Source organism: Vicugna pacos, chromosome 11 (assembly GCF_048564905.1).
Source record: "Vicugna pacos chromosome 11, VicPac4, whole genome shotgun sequence".
Taxonomy (NCBI): domain Eukaryota; kingdom Metazoa; phylum Chordata; class Mammalia; order Artiodactyla; family Camelidae; genus Vicugna; species Vicugna pacos.
This window is the reverse complement of record NC_132997.1, coordinates 43,165,056-43,185,341: the sequence shown is the minus strand read 5'-3', so window position 1 is coordinate 43,185,341 and position 20,286 is coordinate 43,165,056. Positions and strand designations below refer to the sequence as shown.

Below are 20,286 nucleotides of genomic sequence, written 5' to 3'. Positions count from 1 at the left end.
GCTTTATTGAGCTATAATTGCCAGAGAACATTCTGTAAGTTTATTCATTCTGTTGATTTGATCCACTTACATATCGCAAAATGATTACCACCCTTAACACTAGCTAACACCTCCATCGAGTCACGTAATTACCATTTTTTAAAAATTGTTTAAAACTTAAAATTGAGTTATAGTCATTTTACAGTGTTGTTTCAAATTCCAGTGTAGAGTACATTTTTTCAGTTATACACGAACATGTATATATTCATTGTCACATATTTTTTCGCTGTGAGCTACCATAAGATCTTGTACATATTTCCCTGTGCTATACAGTATAATCTTGTTTATCTATTCTACATTTTGAAATACCAGCCTGTCCCTTTTCTTTTTTGTGTTGAGAATATGTAAGATCTACTCTCTTAGCAACTTTCAAGTATATGTACAGTATTGTTAACTGTAATCACTGTGCTATGCATTAGATCCTCTGAAATCATTCATCTTACGTCTGAAAGTTTGTACTCTTTGTCCAACATCTGATCTTCCTCCCAGCCCCCAGCCCCTGGTAATCACCATTCTAGTTTTTGTTTCTGTAAGTTTGACTTTTTAAGGTTCTACATATAAGTGATACCGTGATACTTACTTCCTTGCTTTGTTAAATGAACTGTAAAAAAAAGTCACACTGGATCTGCCGCTAGAAGCGAGTGAACACATGTAGGATTGTCTTTCTCCCTTCCTATTGCCTCCATCACCCTATGGCATCTAAATTAGAAATCATAATTTTTAATCCTGTTAGATGTATTATTACATATAATACATATTTTCTAGACCCTGACCTTTGGACTTGGCACTTTTCTGACCAAAAAAAAAAAAAAAACCTCACTTTGTATATTTTAGTTCAGAAATCCCAGACAGAAATGTGTGCTCTCATCTTCCTAAAGTAGCAGTCCTGGTAACGGCCAGGTGACTCAGGGATGTTCCAGGTATCTGTTGCTGCAAACTTCGTAGCTAAAACAGCCAATTATTTTGCTCACGAGTTTGCTGGTCAGAAATTCAGGAAAAGCTTGGCTAGGGGGTTCATCTCTGATCCGTGTGGCCTCACTTGGGGTGTCTGGGACTGGAGGAGCCCCTCCAAGAAGGCTCTTCGGTTACACATTCAGCCTCAGTGCTGCTTGGCCTCGTTCTCCATACAGCGTCTCGCCGCCCAGGGTCCGTCTGCTTGGCTTGGGATCCCCGGAGCACGGTGGTCTCAGGAAAGATGCGCTTCTTGCGCAGTGATGGGCTTTTAGTGGGTAGGGAGCGGAAGCGGCCAGGCAGCTAAAGCCTTTGTGCAGAACTGGAATATCTTCCCCGTGTATTAAATGGTTCAGAGCAGTCCCAGAGGCTGCCTGTAGTCAAGGGAGAGGAGAAAGAGATTCCACATCTTGATGTCTGACGAGTGGCAAGTCACAGTGCCAGAGGACACACAATGGGAGATCTGGTTCTGCCCATCTTTGGAAATCACAGTCCACCTCACGGGGCGCTGAGAGTGGGTAGTGCCTTGTTCCCTAGCATACAACTATGACCGAAAATGCTTAAAATAAGTTGAATCTAGCCATCATGTTTAAATGCATGCACATATATTTAAATTATATTTGTTATCTAAATTCTGCCTTTTAATCCTTAGCCATTAAATTCAAGAGTTGAGTCAATTAAGTTGCTTGTGTAAGAGTGGACTGTCATCCCTCCATCCATCAAGCCCCTGCTTGGACTTTGTCTTACAGGACGGAACACGCGTCCACAGTGCACAAGGCATTGCTAAATGTTGCTTTGTCAGGTTGAAAGCCACAGCCCTCAGGGCATGTAACCTTCCAGCTCCATGGTAGTTACAGGCTCTGTTGTTGAGAGAAGTACCATTTTCATTTCTTCGTTTGTGCTCCCTCAGTTGTGTGTGGCGTTAACTCGTGAAATAGCAGAGAAATTTTGTATTCCACTCCACCTCCAACGCAGGAAGTGTTAGTCACTCTCTCATCTGTATTTTCATAGCATTTGGATTATTGCATTATTGTTTCTTGCTGATTAATTTATTTTGATCATGCAAGAAAACCATGAATACTTTCTGTTTATAAAAATTTCAAACAATAAAAATAAAATAAATTCTGTTCATCTGCATCCCCTTTTCCTACCCCAATCCCTTCCCAGAGATAAGCAATCTTACCAGTTTTGTATGCAGCCCTCCAGATATTTTCCCTGCATCAACACACATGCATGTGTGTATGTATAATTTACTCAGAAGGATGCAAAGTCTACATACTGGATTATGAGTTCATTTATTCACTTAACCATATTGACTTGGAGAGGGTTCTATGTAGATCAACTTTACCCTCTTAAACAGCTGCAGAGAGTCCCTTTGTATGACCATCCAGCAGTGAACTGAACCATTCCCACCTCTGGATGGACGCGGGCTGTTTCCAGGTTTCCAATGAATACAGTAGTGTCCAAGGAAACATTTCTGACAAAGCTTTTTGTGCAGCGGGGTGAGCATGTGACCAGGTCTTAGCAAAAGTCCTTCCAGAAAGGCTGTTTCCTGGAGAGTGGCTCACACACCCTCATCAACTCTGGCTATTGTTAATTATTTTTGAAGTTTTGCATATTGAATGGGAAAAATAGATATATCTCTCGGTTTTCTTTCCATTTTCCGGATTGTTAGTGAGGTGTCACATCTTCCTGGTGAGCTCTCGTGCATTGAGCATTAGTGTCTCCTCTTCTGTGAATGTGTTTTGCCCATTTTGTTATAGATCCCATACACAGGTGTATGTGTTTCCCTGGATCATCTTAGTTTTCTTCCATTGCTAATTTTATTCCTATTCTTGGGCCAATAACACAGTTTAATTCCTATAGTGCATAAAATTATATAAATACATGTATATGCCGGCATACATTATATGTACATGTGAATGTATTTGTATTTTAACGTATGCATTCACCTGTTTCATATTTACAAAACTACGTGGCAAACATCACTCAGCATCAAGCATTACAAATATGGGAGTAAACCAAATAGACAGTAAACTGTGTTCCTGAGGAAATTCAGCAGAAAGATCTGTTCATCTATCTTATAATTTATCATTCATCAGTCCATATGTTCCTCCATCCATTTAGCTAATAACCACCTACACAGTGCTTCCTGTGTATCACACACTAGTTTAAGTGCTTTATGAATATTACCTCTTTTCTGTCCTGACATCCCCATTAGACAGGTACTCTACTCTTATTATCCCATTTTATATACGAAGAAACTGAGCCACAGAGAAATTGAGGAATTTGGCTAGGGCCACACATGGAGTAAGTAGCAGATCTGTAATTTGAACCTAGGTCATCTGGTGCGGCTTTATATTTTATGCTCTTTTGTTCATATATTTAAAATAAAATTTAAATTTTTGGTATTTGTCTAGAAAAATCTTTTGGGGTTTTGATAGACAAGGTTGGGTATTTAATAATTTATTGGACATCTGTATAAGATTAAATCTTCCCATTTAGTACCTTAGTTGGGCTTCGTTAAATCATTTCTGCTTTTATGTCCTTTACATAATTCTGTCATGCTCATTAATTGTTAAATGTATCCCCAGGTATTTTGTAATTTGGTGTTGATCTGAATGGGATCTTTATACTATCATGTGATTCCTCTTCAGTGTAATAAATAGGGAATGTGTTTTTTTGTATATTGGTCTGGAATCTGGATATTTTGCTGAATTTGTCTTTTTTGTTCTAATAGTTTGTCAGTTGTCTTGGACATTCTGAGATAAAAATAGGGTTTTGTTTCTTCCTTTCTAATATTTGTAACTCATTTCTTTTTCTTACTTTATTATTATTTTATTTAGATATTTATTATGATATTGAATATCTGAGGTAAGAGGAATGCCTTGTGCTGTTTTGAACATTGACAGAAATGCTGAATTCTTTCTCAACATTTAGCTACTTTACCTTAATGATAGATAATATTTATCAATTTAAATAGTTTTGCCCTATTTCTAGTCAGTTAAGAATTTTTAATCAAGAACTGGTTTTGAATGACACAAATGTTTTTCAGCAACTTTGGAGATTATGGTAAGATTTTTAAAAAATTTATATCAATTAATCATGTGAATTACGTTAATATACTGTAAATGTTGAACCATCCATCTTGGTATTTCTTCTAAAAATCTCTATCTGGGTATAATATGTTCTTTTCATATACTATTGAATTTTTTGTTAATCCCTTATTTTATACATATGTCATCTTTTTATAATAGGTGAAAATGGTCTAGTCTTCTTCTATCCTTTCCTGGTTTTAGTGTCAGGATTAAGCTGGTTTTGTCAAATGAGTTAATTTTTCCCATATTTTCTATTCTTGAAAGTACGTTTCCTAATATAAGAATTATCAAGACCCGAAGTCTGATAGAATCTACCTGTACAATGATGCATGTCTTGATGTCTTCTTTAGAAGTAATCCAGTTAGCTTATCAATTTCCTCATTGGTTGCTACTTTATTCCATTTAGATAATTCTCCTTGAACAAATTTTGGTCATGGACATTTTCCTAGAAAATTACTCCTGCGTTCCTGATTCTCTGTTGTATTTGTTTGAAATTATCCACAGTGAAATTAATTTTTTAAAATTATACAAACATTTTGCATCATACATAGTCATGTCCTTTTACATGCTCTTTATATTATGTCCTTTTCTCTCTTGCTTTTAATATGAGATAAGCTGTGGAATTGTGTATGTTCTATCTTTACAAGAACACTGTTTTAAAAACTTTCCTATTTTATATGTGCTTTTATCTTTACTAAGTATTTCTAACTTTATGTTTTTGGAGTTCCGCAGTATTCATTTCACATCATGTATTTGCTGCTTTCTCATTACTGTATTGTCTGTAACTCACAATTGTTAAGACTTGCTGCTCTGATTATTGCTTTGCAGAAATAATTTGTAATTTCCCTGATAGTATTTATTCAAACCAAATTTTTAATCAAAACTTAATTTTAGGAGTTTTTTTCTTTTTTTTCATATATTACTTTCCAAATAGATTTTCTTTCTTTCATCGTTTGGGAGTGTTGACTTTTATTACATGATTATCATAAATGGGACTTTTTTTGGTTTTAGCTTTTGGGATATATTGGAAATTCCTTTATGTTCTACTACATGGTCAATTTGGGAAATGTTTGAGATGTATTTTTTTTAAATGCGTATTTTCTATTTGTTGGGTGAAAAGCCCTATATATATTAGACCTAATTACACATAAAGTTATGCTTTCCATGTACAGTTGTCCCTCAGTATCTGAGGGGGATTGGTTCCATGACCCACTCTGATACCCCAAACCATGGATACTTGAGTCCCATGGCCACATTCAACTAACCACGGGTTGTGTAGTCCTCTGGTATTTATTGATAAAGTTCCAAGTATAAGTCGATCCTTGCAATTCAAGGGTCAACTGTATTCTCTATAATCTTACAAATTTTTGCTCATGTGATCTGTCAGTTTTTTAGCTTATATTAAATTATCCAACTTTGAAAGTGATTGTATCTATTTCTTTTTATATTCTTGACTTTCCCCCCTTTGTATGTTTGAAAGTTAAGTTTTCAGTTGTATATATTCACATCTTTGCAGCATTCAGGTGTATTTTCTCCTTTTGTTTAAGTGGAATTACTTTATCTGTATTTCCTGTGAGTTCTGTAGTTCTGAGCATTTTGCTCTATGTGCCTGTTTTGACTGCGTATGACTAGATGCTTACATTTCCAATCAGAAGGCCTCCGGCTTGGGTTAGGAGAGTTGAGCCATCCACTGTATTATGTTTACCAGTGGATGTAGACCTTCTCTTGCCAGCCCTGCTTCTTTATTATAAGCACATTTATGAACAAGCATATAAATATACAGTTGACCCTCAACACAAGTTTGAACTCCTGGGGTCCACTTATAAGTGGATATTTTTTCAGTGAGCACTTACACTGTGCTTGGTTGAATCCATGGCTGTGGAACCTCAGATAAAGAGGGCCGACTGTGACATTATACTTGAATTTTCAACTCTGGAGTATTAGCCCCCCTAACCCCCACGTGGTTCAAGTTCAAGGGTCAACTGTAATTTGTAACAAGATGAAGCATGAAGCCTTATTGTCTGCCAGCATCAACTCTTGGATTTAGTCTTATTTTCTGAGCAATTTCCCCCATTTTGACTAAGAACCGCAGAGTGTCAGTAAAGGGGAGGCTCCTCCCTCGGAGGCAGTGCCGCTGTGGAGTGAGCACATTACTAGGGGCTCCAGGCAGGAAGTGCTGTTCTTCGGCTGGACCCCCGGTGCCAGGCACCTGAACAAAGGTTCCCTAGCTCCCCTTCCAGCCCCTGCAAAGCACCAGAGGACAAGCAGTGTGTCCTCTGGGAGCTGCTTTTGGAGGCCTACGAAACAGAGGGCACCAATAACCAACTTGCATTAGAGAACAAAGCAGTGAGAGTAATGAAGCTGCAAATGCAAGTCAACATCTGTTAACCCTGAAGTACACAGAGCCCCCTTCCCCTGACTCGCACAGACACCTCTGGTCCTTCTGTACTGGGTGCAGGCAGAAGGGGAGCACAGGGGAGAGCGGTGAGGGAGGGACGGCGCAGGCTGCCCGGGAGGTTTCCAGCCTCAACTGACCACTCGATTGTGACCACGTTTTAAAACAGAAAAGGACAAAAGAAAAGTTTGTTTTATTATGACCAGAAAGTATTATGAGACAAGCTTGAGATACTTGTATTTGACAGAATTAAGTTTTCTTTCCTGTAGCAATTCTCCAGATGCTGGGAATTCAGAAAGCAAATGCAGTATCAGTTATTAGAAAAAACAGATCATTCCATGCTTGCCTATTGCTAAATTGAGGCTACTTAATTACACCTATTATGTTCTCTCATGTCTAAAGATTTCAAGTATGGGGGATGTGTGTGGGGGGGTGCATCTGTTTATAAGAGTGAAAGCTTATGTTCTACTGACTGTTTTAGTTCAGTCTCTTCCTAGCAGTTTGTCACTTCCACTCCAGCATTTATCATAAAATACTGTTCTACTTTTTAAAAACTCTGTGCTTCGTCTTTTAGGAGATTTCTTAGAGAGGACTGAAATACAGTTTTTTACCCTTTGCTTCTGTTCTACTGATAGACATGGAATAGATATTCAAAAAAGGCCTAATGTATCCTGTATTTATGTTAATGATAACACTTCTATCCATTCATCTTCCAAGACCCAGTTTGAAGGTACTTTAAAAGTAACTTTCCTAGATTATCAGCTAATACTTGTGCAACATTTTATAGCAACAGAACATATAAAACAGGCAATGAGGAAGGAAGTACTTTTATCTTTGTGCACATAACATAGTCGATGTGACTGTGTGTGGAACTGGCAATTACTGGAAAGTCAACATGTCAGAGAGATGCTGTTTGTTACGTACTCTGTGAGTAATTACCCCTCTAGATATAATCAGTGTTAAAGGTAGTGAAGTGCAAAATAATTGCAGTAACAACAAGGTCTGTGACTCATTTCAACTAGGCTTAGAGAGTAGAAGATTTTTTTTTTCTCTGAACTTGAACATTAGCAGTTTTGATTGAGTCTGCAGTTTCACAGTGGTGAAGAAGGTAAGTCGCAGCTTAACTCTCAATTTCTCATTCCCAGATTGCAAATTTAATTATGATAGATATTTAAGGCCATGGATTAGCATATTTGGGTAAATTAAATATTGAAGATCTACCATGTGCTGAGTGATATGCAGAGCAAAGATGTGGCAAATCCAGAGATGGGAAGAAGACTGTGTCAGATATCTAAACAGTGTGCCTCCTCTGAGGAGAATTCTTATAGCCAGGGACACATTTAGGTTTTGTGGGGCCCAAACTTCGTATGATTTGGGAAAGCCACTTTAAGAAAAGAGTATGTGTGTTCATCTATGACTGAAGAATGATGTTGAACACAAGAAATTGACACAACACTGTAAACTGACTATACTTCAATAAAATATATACACAAAAAAGAATGCAAATGGCATTATTTCATTCTTTTTCACAATGCCATTTGCAGCAACATGGATGGGCCTAGAGATTATCATACTAAGTCAAATAAGTCAAAGAGAGAAGGACAAATATCATAGGCTATAACTTATACATGGAATCTAAAAAAATGATACAGATGAATTTATTTACAAAACAGAAATAGACTCACAGACATAGAAAACAAATTCATGGTTACCAAAGGAGAAAGGGTTGGGGAGGGATAAATTAGGGGTTTTGGATTAGCATACACATACTACTGTATATAAAATGGATGAACAAGGACTTATAGTATAGCACAGGGAACTATATTCAGTGTCTGGTAATAACCTATTATGGAAAAGAATCTGAAAAATTTTATATATATATATATGGCTGAATCACTTTGCTGTGCACCTGAAACTAACACAACACTGTAAATTAACTATACTTCAATTTTTAAAAAGATGGTTAAAAAAGGAAAAGAATGTAAAATTAGAAATGCAGCATTAATTATAGGGCTTATGCAAGTGAAGGGCCCTGAGGTTTAATTAAGCCTCATGAGCTTCATGGTCAATATGCCTCTTTATGTATCAGGTCAGACCTGAGACTTGCCTTTAGGGGGCGTACTAGTATGTAATAGCATGTTAAGGTGAGTAGAGGTTTTTGTATGTGGGGGAGTGTAGGAGGTGCGGAGACCTGAGTGGGGCATTTTTGAGAGTTAAGATTAAAGATATTGCTTACCACTGAGATTTGCAGTACAGTACTATGATTTAGAAAATAGGGTGAACTTACCTGTTATTTAATATGTAATGGGAAAAAAGTGAATTCTGGTGACAGGGACTTCTACTTCTGGCCACATTGGAGTAATAGGGACCTCCCACCTGAAAAAAACAAAAACAAAAACAAAAACAAAAACAAAAATAGACAGCATAGATGAAGCGAAAGTTTTCAAGGGACTGGAATTCTGGCAATGCAGGACAGTGATCCTGAGAGACAGGAAATTAATGAGGAGAGTCATGTGGTTGCTGCAGCTTGTTGGTGTAAGACAGTTTACAAGGTGTAGCACAGGAAAGACAACCAGGCAGGGCCCAGTGGTCTCCTGGAGTGGGAGATGGAGCAGAGTCTGGGAGACGATGGTAGCTGGAAGGCACAGGACAGAGTACTGCAGGAGGACCCCAAAGATCTGTCCCCTTGAGTATTCAGTAGTGTTGGTCAGTGCATGTGTGTGAGGAAAGCACCAATGCCAGGAAAGAGCTACTCGAAAGAGTAGGGGCCGTAGTTAGTAGAAATAGTACCAGACACTCACACTGGCGCAGGAGTAGTGCCTGCCCCAGCCGCCAGCCAGCCTGGGAGGTCTAATTCTCAGGACATTGGATGGAGTACTCGGAGGGGTCTTGTCTCATCAGTGAGGATTAATTATCCCTAGACTAAACGCTGCTCAAGTCCCACCTAAGAAATCTTACAACAAGATTGGAAATATATAGAACACTTCCAAGTAACTTAAGTCCATCCTTGAAAAAAAGCATGAGAATATTAATAGGAATACAAAAGTAAATACCCACATCCAGCAAAGGAGAATTCACAGCATCTGCTGTCCAATAAAACCTACCAAGTGTGCCAAGAAGCAGGAATATATAATCCATAATGAGGCAGAAGTTCCATTAACATCAGTGCAGAACTGACATAGATAATAGAATTGACGGACGAGGACATAGCGACCCTGCTTGCACTTGACTCACAATCCCGGTTTCTGGGTGTTCCCAGAGTACCTAGAACTTTAGTATAAATATGGAAATGAGAGTGTTATAGTGGAACTGAAGTGAGCAGTAGATGCTAGCACAGTGGGGGTTTGTGTGTGTGTGTGTGTGCCCTTAAAAACAGTCTTGGACATACAAATTTGAAGGAGTGCGCACTTGCAGCCTCACGTGACCCTCTGGACAGAGCAAGGTGTTTCCTCCCCTGTGCTCCTGTAAGAGCCTTAAGATGTGTACTTCTTACTCACTTCCTTGCAGGGACGCTATTCATTTAATGTGTGTATACCTTGCAAAGCTGTGTGTAGTCGATAACAGCCCTCTGCCCTGTCATTTGTCCCACTTAATCTTCTTTTTGTTTAGTTTGCTGTTGGTTTTTATTTTTGCATATGGCAAATGCAGGTAGTAATGTGGTTGATAAGAAGAGCTTCCATCAGAATGTTGTGATAGCGGAGTGAAAGGAAACACAGCCTGACCATCCCCAGAGAATCTGTATAAAGACACAGGAGCCATCTTTGGAACCACATTATGGATTCACAAAAACTACCCATGTTCCGTTCAAGACAGCTATAATGCATTTTACAAGATCCAAAGTGAAAGGCTGAATAAATTAATTGATGGTTTAACTCAGGTTACAGTCAGTCCACATTTGCCTGTGCGTTGCACAGAGACTAGCCAAGTTCAGAGTAAACACGAGAAAGGCAAGAAAGACTAGGTCACATGTATACCTTGGTCCACCTTTGCTAGAAAGGTGACACCGTTATTTTACTCCATCACCCTGTCATCTTTCCCAGTGTTAGACGAATTTTGTGTCTAAATAAGTAAGGATCTGATTTTAGTCAATTTTCTGTTCTGTTTGAATATAAAGCATTCTATCTTTTTTTTTTTCAGTCTGTAAATGTATCTTGATAAAGAATCTGAGCTTTGTTCTAGCAGGAGTTGGGGAAATTTTTTTTTTTTTACTATGAATTCTTGAAGTTAAATGGACCGCTGTTGAAAACTGGGGTCTGTGATTTTATTCTGCCAACTGTTCGGTTTGTAAACTTGGGCAAGTTAGTTAACGTTTGACAGACCCTTCTCAGCAGTTAATGAACGCATTATTATATCTGCCCTGTCTTCTGTCTCATGTGGCTATTGGAAGAGTCAGGTAATATGAGTAAAAACACCTCATAAGCTGAACAAATACCAAAAGTGATGATGATTTTTCAACTACTCCCAACATTCATATTTAAACAGTGGCTTTGAGGTGTGCAATATTTTAAGACTGAAGAAAGTGATAATTTTTTTTTTGTAAAGAGAGTGGTAAGGTGGTCATTTGCCATGAGCAGGTATAAGCACCGTACATATAGGAAATGCAGCCTGTCCCCCATGTTTCTCCGAATTTTCACTTGCTCACTCAAGTGCAAGCTGGTTGTCTTCATTTGGAAGGGTTTCCATAGCAAAACCGCAGGCTGGGCGGCTTACGCAGCAGAGGTTTAATTTCTCACAGCTCTGGAGGCTGCAAGTACAAGATCAAGGTGTTGGCAGGTTTGTTTCTTCTGAGGCTCCTCTCCTTGGCCTGCAGGCGGCTGCCTTCTTGCTGTGTTTTCATGTGGTCTCTCCTCTTTTCACGTCTACCCCTGACGTTTATGTGTGTCCAAATTTCCTCTTCGGTTTTTTTTTTAACACCTTTATTGTGGCAGGATTCCTGTGCAGTAAATTACACATATTTCAGATGTACGATTTGATGAATTTTGATAGATGTACACACCAGTGAAACCACCACCACAATCAAGACAGCTAACATTTCCATCACTCCCCAAGGGGTGCAAATTGCACTAGAGCCCAATCTCAAGACCTCACTTGAGCTTAATCAGCTCTTTAAAGGTCCTATTTTCAAATACAGCCACATCCTGAGGTCCTGGGACTTAGGGTTTCAGTATATGAATTTGACGGGGGACATAGTTCAGTCTGTAATGCTATTAAATGAACAATTTAGGTTTAATAAAATGGTAAAGTTGGGGAATGATGACTTAGGAAGAAGTGTAGGCCTAGCTTACACCTCCCTGCTGTACTAAAACCACAAAGGAGGAGCCAGCATCTTAATGATTTTAAAATCTTGCCTCCTTGATTCCTGGGCAGTGGGTCAGAGGGCCATGTGGGCTGTCGCCATGGTAGGTGGAGATGCTGATGGGGTTTTGGCTCTCCGGCCTGTTGGATACAGATGGGCCACAGCAGGGGAAAGTGCTAAATTACCTGTGAATTCACTGGCACTCCAACAGTGTAGCCACGCCTGGAAACAAATGAAGAGAGTCTGTGATTGTATCAACTGAACCAAAAATTGGGCTAGAAACATCAGACAATAAAAGTGAGTAGTTAGAATTGTCCTAGAACATCCAGAACCCACAGAATGGTAGGTTTCTTTAGATGTTGGTTGCCCTTGAAGCTGTATCTGCCTTTCTCTTCACTGGGCATACTTTCTCAGACTTGTGCACTTTAATAACACGAATATGCAAAAAACTCATTTTTATTCTTGTGTTCTTTTAGTTTTCAGACTTTTTTGAAATTGTATTTGGTGTGAGGCGATCGACAGCTACTCCTATTGCATTAACTTTCTGAAGACTAATAATGATGTACTGATTCTATTATTTTACATTTCTTATAAGACAAGCAGTTGTGTTCCATGTCCCATACGAGATGCTATTCATGTAGTGATGAAGTCATACTGGTACCTAAAATGCCAATAAAGACATAAAGGCACCTAAAATGCCTTTAATAGAATCATAAAGGCACCTAACGTATGGCAGAACTCAGATAAGCTCAGTCTCCCTTCCTTTACTTAATTTCAGTTTATTACTGTGGTAGGCTGAATATGGCCCCCAAATATGTGCCCATCTTTAATCTCCAGAACCTGAGAATGTTTCCTGATGAGGCTAAAAGGACTTTGAAGGTGTGATTAAGTTAACGATTTTGAAATGGGAGAATTATCCAGGTGGACCTAATATAATCACAATGGATTTTAGAGGAGGAATTCAAGAAGTGTCATCAGAAGAGAAGAAAGCAGGGTGGTGACCGCAGTGGAGAATGAGTGGTGCAGTTTGAAGGAGAAGGAGGGGGCCACAAGCCAAGGAATACAGGCGGCCACCAGAATAAGCTGGCTGACAAAAGGCAGGGGGACAGGCTTTCCCCTCTGAGGTCCCAAAAGGAGCCAGCCCTGCTGACAACTTGACTTTGCTCAGGGAGTCTGATTTTGAACATCTGACCTCCAGACAATAGTCAGAGAATAAATTTATGTTGATTTAAGCCACTAAGTTTGCAGCGATTTGTCATAGTAACAATAGGAAACTAAGACAATCACATTATCAATCACCAGTCAAGTTCAAAATCTTACAATTTGCCCTGCATTATTCCTCTTTGCCATCGGCTTCATGTACAGTCACCACTAACTCCTGTTACTTCATGTTCCTTAATTGTTAATTCTTCCTGCCCTGTTTTCTTCCCACCCTTACTGTCTTCGTTTAGAAACTTGATCATCTTTCTCCTGAATATTACTGTTGTTTTCCAAATGGTATCTTTGTTTTTAACCTCACTCCTCCCAAACTATCCTCCAAACTTTTTCTAATGTTGTCCTATAAAAGCCAAATATGAACTCTTCTTCTCCTTAAAATTCTGTGATGCCTCTTGAACATCTTTCTCATTTGCCAAACTTATGTATGCCTTAAAAGGCAATTTAAATATCCTCTTTTCTGTGACTCTTTCCACAGACATGAATATTTGTATTATCCTGTATTTCCAAAGGATCTTGAAATCTAATTCCCTTAATAACCCTTGCTATATATATATATTTGTAATTATATATGTAATTATGTGTATATTTGTAATTTGTAAAATTTATATTATAAACATTATATATTATTATATATTACATATAAATGTATATATGTAATTTGTAAAAATATATATATATATTTATAGTTATTTCTTTGTGTGTTCATTTCTCCCTACCAGGTCATCAGCTCCTTTCATAACAGGGACCGTATCATTCCAGGACTTAGCATCACATCTGTTTTATTATTATCCATGAACAAATGGGGCTCAAAAGAATGGCGATGGACTGTAATAAATGCAAAGTTCTTCTGCAGGTGGCATTGTAAGATATACGCTAATAGTAGGAGAAAAGAAAGTAAAAAATACAGCAGAATATCTTCAAAATATGTTTCTCATTAACAGCAGAGGCTTTAGAGGGAATTTTTTACAATGCCTAGAAAGTACTAAGGGAGAAAGTGTGCAGACATTTGTATCCATATGTAGACATACCAATGAAGGGATCAAAGGATGAGAGAATAAATGCAGCATTTATTAACATCCACGCGTGTTTACCATGTGCCAGTACTGTTCTAAGCGTTTTTTGTGTTTAGCGCTTGTTAATTCTGTGAACAACCCTGCAAGGCAGATACTGTTATCTGTTTTTACAGTTAGAGGAGGTGAACACAGAGCTGACTTAGGTAGGAGGAGATGTGAACCCAGAAAGTCTGTTTCCAGAGCCCATCCTCGTACCCCGCACACTCCGCTGTGTCAGCTGGAATGCTCTGCGTGGTCACTGTGTGGGCTGTCCTGAAGGGACCCTGGGCCAAGCCTGATAACTTGCGCAGCCCAGGCTCACCTTCTGAGTTTGTACTGGATGGTCCTTATTTTTCAGCTCCCAAGTCCTACCTGTAACTATCATCTATTTCAAATTTACAACCACTGAAATCTGTATAATCACTGTCGCTATTATTTGTAACACATCCCAATAAGTTTTAGAGAACTGTGACTGTTCTCATTGTAAAGAGCCCCAGCCTCATGAGTGACCATTACTTCAGGGAGAGAGCTCAGAGATTACCTCCAGGGAGATTGGGAAGGGAGTAGGAGGCAGGTAGAAGGCAGGTGGAGTAGTGCCAGAGACCAGTTGTGTTCGAGACAGATGCTCTCAGTGTGATAAGCCCACGTTGAATTTTTGATGCTTTCCTTCATCATACGATGTGTTGTGTAGCATGAATCAGTGTTTTTGAGAGTGCTGGTTGTGACCCACAAGTAGGTAATAAAATCAATCTTGTAGATTTCAATCTGCATTTTAAAAAGGAAAAGAAAAAGTAGAATCTAGTGGATCAGGACAGTAGAATATAGTACAGCATGACGTAGAAATATTTGCATAAATCTGTTACCAGGAATTGCACACTTGACAAAAATTACTGCAACAAATTGCAAGTCACAAAGAGAGAGCCAATTAGTAGAGAGAGTGTACTGCATGTACCTACTGGGTGGAAGTGGATTGCTTTTATCTTTTTTTTTTTTCATTAACTTCTCATTTGATTTTCTGGCCTGTGAGAGTCAATTTGATCATCACTGTTAAGAGAGTAAATTCATTTTTGTATTAATGTAATTGGTAGTTAATTGTGAGACAAAGCTAGCCGTTGTTTTTCTGTTGTGACTTAAAGTGTTGAGATTTTTAGTCATTTTGGGCTACAAAATTTGAGTGTTTTTCAGAAAGAGCATTATTGAATTTGCAACAGCTGCAACATTTTAGTAAATGTAACACGATTGCACTTAAAATGGATTGATTTATTGTTATGAAGAAAGAATGATGAATTAAAAATATAGAGTTATACTCAATTTCAACTACAGGTTTTAGAAATGTAAATGGTAAAATATTGATAAAAATATTGACTACTGAGGAACACTTCAATTTGAAGCAAAAGTTTGAAAGAATAAATTTCCTACAAGTTATGAAAATTAAGATACTCTAAAATAGTTCTTTTAATCAAATATACAAAATCCAATTAAAATGAAATGACACATTTCTATGTATTTTGAAATGATAGTTTTGAAAATAAAGGCTTACAACTTTAAGAATTAAAATGATTCTTAGAAACAATGCTTACTCCACTTAATGTCTTTTAATTATTTCAAGGAAAAGAAAAACATATAAAATCATTGTCACAATGTCTTATTTATTCCACAGCTGTTTATTTTTTTATTTTTTAAAACATTTTTTATTGATTTATAATCATTTTACAATGTTGTGTCAAATTCCAGAGTAGAGCACAATTTTTCAGTGATACATGAACATATATATATATATATATTCATTGTCACATTTTTTTCTCTGTGAGCGACCATAAGATCTTATATATATTTCCCTGTGCTATACAGTATAATCTTGTTTATCTATTCTACAATTTCAAAATCCCAGTCTATTCCTTCCCACCCTCCGCCCCCTTGGCAAGGGGGTATTCTATACCTGTGAGTCTATTTCTGTTTTGTATTTATGTTTTTTTTTTTTTTTAGCTTCCAGCTATGAGCGATCTCATATGGTATTTTTCTTTCTGTTTCTGGCTTACTTCACTTAGAATGACATTCTCCAGGAGCATCCATGTTGCTGCAAATGATGTTATGTTGTCGGTTTTTATGGCTGAGTAGTATTCCATCGTGTAAATATACCACTTCTTCTTTATCCAGTCATATGTGGATGGACATTTAGGCTGTTTCCATGTCTTGGCTATTGTAAATAGTGCTACTATGAACATTGGGGTGCAGGTATCATCCTGAAGTAGGGTTCCTTCTGGATATATGCCCAGGAGTGGGATTCCTGGGTCATATAGTAAGTCTATTCCTAGTCTTTTGAGGAATCTTCATACTGTTTTCCACAGTGGCTGCACCAAACTGCATTCCCACCAGCAGTGTTTTGGAGGGTTCCCCTTTCTCCACAGCCTCTCCAGCATTTGTCATTTGTGGATTTTTGAATGACGGCCATTCTGACTGGTGTGAGGTGATACCTCATTGTAGTTTTGATTTGCATTTCTCTGATAATTAGTGATATTGGGCATTTTTTTTCATGTGCCTATTGATCATTTGTATGTCTTCCTTGGAGAATTGCTTGTTTAGGTCTTTGGCCCATTTTTGGTTTGAGTTGTTTGTTTTTTTCTTATTAAGTTGTATGAGCTGCTTATATAATCTGGAGATCAAGCGTTTGTCGGTTTCATTTGCAAAACTTTTTTCCCATTCCATAGGTTGTCTTTTTGTTTTACTTCTAGTTTCCTTTGCTCTGCAGAAGCTTGTAAGTTTCATTAGGTCCCATTTGTTTATTCTTGCTTTTATTTCTATTACTTGGGTAGACTGTTCTAAGAGAACATTTTTGAGATGTATGTCAGATAATGTTTTGCCTATATTTTCTTCTAGGAGGTTTAGTATCTTGTCTTATGTTTAAGTCTTTGATCCATTTTGAGTTGATTTTTGTATATGGTGTAAGGGAGTGTTCTAACTTCATTGCTTTACATGCTGCTGTCCAGTTTTCCCAACACCATTTGCTGAAGGGACTGTCTTTATTCCATTGTATATTCTTGCCTCCTTTGTCGAAGATGAGTTGACCAAAAGTTTGTGGGTTCATTTCTGGGCTCTCTGTTCTGTTCCATTGGTCTATATGTCTGTTTTGGTACCAATACCATGCTGTCTTGATAACTGTAGCTCTATTGTCTGAAGTCTGGGAGAGTTATTCTTCCAGCCTCTTTCTTTCTCTTCAGTAATGCTTTGGCAATTCTAGGTCTTTGATGGTTCCGTATACACTTTATTATGATTTGTTCTAGTTCTGTGAAATATGTCCTGGGTAATTTGATAGGGATTGCATTAAATCTGTAGATTGCCTTGGGCAGTGACCATTTTAACAATATTGATTCTTCCAATCCAAGAGCATGGAATATCTTTCCATTTTTTAAAGTCTTCTTTAATTTCCTTCATCAATGGTTGATAGTTTTCTGTATATAATTCTTTCACCTCCTTGGTTAGATTTATTCCTAGGTATTTTATTACTTTGGGTGCTATTTTAAAGGGGATTGTTTCTTTACTTTCTTTTTCTGTTGATTCATCATTAATGTAAAGAAATGCAACTGATTTTTGAACGTTAATCTTGTAACCTGCTACCTTGCTGAATTCTTCAATCAGCTCTAGTAGCTTTTGTGTGGACCTTTCAGGGTTTTCTATATACAGTAACATGTCGTCAACATATAGTGACACTTTTACCTCTTCTTTTACAATTTGGATCCCTTTTATTTCTCTCTCTTGCCTGATTGCTGTGGCTAGGACTTCCAAGACTGTGTTGAATAGGAGGGGTGATAGTGGGCATCCTTGTCTTGTCCCAGATGTTAGTGGGAAGCTTTTGAGTTTTTCACCGTTGAGTACTATGCTGGCTGTAGGTTTGTCATACGTAGTTTTTATGATGTTGAGGTATGTTCCCTCTATACCTACTTTGGCGAGAGTTTTTATCATAAATGGGTGTTGAATTTTATCAAATTCTTTTTCTGCATCTATTGAGATGCTCATGTGGTTTTTGTCCTTTCTCTTGTTGATGTGATGTATTACATTGATTGATTTGCATATGTTGAACCACCCTTGTGTCCCTGGGATGAACCCAACTTGGTCATGACGTATGATGTTTTTTATGTGCTGTTGGATTCTATTTCCTAATATTTTGGTGAGGATTTTGGCATTTATGTTCATCAGTGATATTGACCTATAATTCTCTTTTTTGGTAGTGTCTTCGCCTGGTTTTGGTATCAGGGTGATGGTGGCTTCATAGAATGAGTTTGGGAGTATTCTCTCTTTTTCAATCTTCTAGAAGAGTTTGAGAAGGAGTGGTATGAATTCTTCTTTGTATGTTTGGTAGAATTCCCCGGTGAAGCCGTCTGGTCCTGGACTTTTATTTGTAGGGAAGTTTTTATTGCTGTTTCGATTTCATTTCTAGTGATTGGTTTGTTCAAGTGGTCAGTTTCTTCTTGATTCAGTCTTGTTGGACTGTATGTTTCCAGAAACTTGTCCACCTCCTCTAGGTCATCTAGTTTGGTTCCATATAGTTTTTCATGTTATTCTCTTATGATATTCTGTATTTCTATTTTATTTGTTGTAATTTCCCATTTTCCTTTCTTATTTTGCTAATTTGTGCTCTCTCTTTTTTCTTCTTTGTGAGTTTGGCCAGAGGTTTGTTGATTTTATTTACTTTTTCAAAAAACCAGCTTTTAGTTTGATTGATTTTTTTCTATGTTTTTTTTTAATCTCTATTTTATTTATATCCTCCCTGATTGTTGTTATTTCCTTCCTTCTGCTGCCTTTTGGGGTTTTTTGTTCTTCTTTTTCTAATTCTTTCAGCTGGTGTGTTAAATTGTTTATTTGAGATTGTTCTTCTTTTTTGAGGAAGGCCTGTATCGCTATAAACTTCCCTCTTAGCACTGCCTTTGCTGTGTCCCATAAATTTTGTGTGGTTGTGCTTTCATTTTCATTTGTCTCAAGGTATTTTTGAATTTCAGCTTTGATTTCCTCATTGACCCATTGGTTTTTTAATAGCATATTGTTTAATCTCCATACTTCCCTTTTTTTCTCCTTTGTTTCTCTGTTGTTGATTTCTTGTTTCACACAGCTGTTTATGAGAAATTCATATTATTGTAGTTTTTTATTGTGAGGCAGATGAGAAATGGCATATACTGAAAATACTTTTAAGCCTGTGTGGATACCATGGTATATTTTTTAATGATAAATTATCTGATGCAAATAAAAAGCTTTATCTTATATCATTAGCACAATATTCCATCATGTGACTTTTAGAAGCAATGAGAGCTGTCCGGGGACACAGTCCAGAATACATATGCAGTACAACCTGATGAGAGAACTCCTATTGCAAAACATGCAGAGCTTCTAGTTAATGTCAGATATGTATGACTTGTAATATAGCTAAACTTTGATTAAATGTATTTTAGAATTGGGTAAGAACATTGCTGATTCATATAAATGGCACTGGAAAAATTATATGTGAATTACAAGGGAGAGAGCAGTAACTATGACTAGAAAATTATCAGAAGCTACTAGTAGTGAGCTTTTCAAAATCACTTGTTAAATTCACCTCAAAGCTTTGGTATCAAAAGATATTTAACTGTGTGTTGTGGGTGTATTGAGAAATTCAGTGAAAAAATGTTTATTTTTTTAGAGAAAACTCACTGAAGTACTTTTTATGCTTTTTGTTAAGAGATTAGAGCTGCCCCGTTCATATTCATATACTGTATTGCACTGACTCTTTGATTGTCATTACAATCAAATATATGAATCAAGGTATAATACTGACTTTTTTTGGTTGTTATTGAAGAATAGTCTCATGGTAAATAATTTCTAAGATAATATATGGAGTAAAATGGTGCAGTTAATAAACTAGAAAAACAACAGGGATAAAACAGAAGATTTCAGTGTATCAAGCATATACAAGGGTGATATATAGTATAGTGTTTTGTTGTTTAATTCACAGAAATGCTCTGAACCAATTACTGCCATCCCTGTTTCCTTGAGTAGAATGTTCAGTGAAGTAGTGAGAATTAGCCCAGCTTCATGGGGCTAGTTAAGTGGTGGAGTTAAGATATGAACCCAGGTCATTAGGACTCTGAAAGGTACGCTAGTGCCACTCAGTAACCTCCCTTCTCTTCCAGGGTGGAAGAAACAAGAGGAAACCAAGATGTTGCCACCAAGTGTAGCAAAATTTGATATTTTCTTTTCCAGGCTGAAGGA

General features: G+C 37.5%; 1 protein-coding gene across 13 annotated transcripts in view; it reads left to right on the top strand.

The window, feature by feature from the left end:
- Positions 1–20,286, top strand: part of NRG3 (neuregulin 3) — a 940,531-nt gene that overhangs the window by 78,897 nt on the left and 841,348 nt on the right. The gene's annotated exons all lie outside the window — the stretch shown is intronic.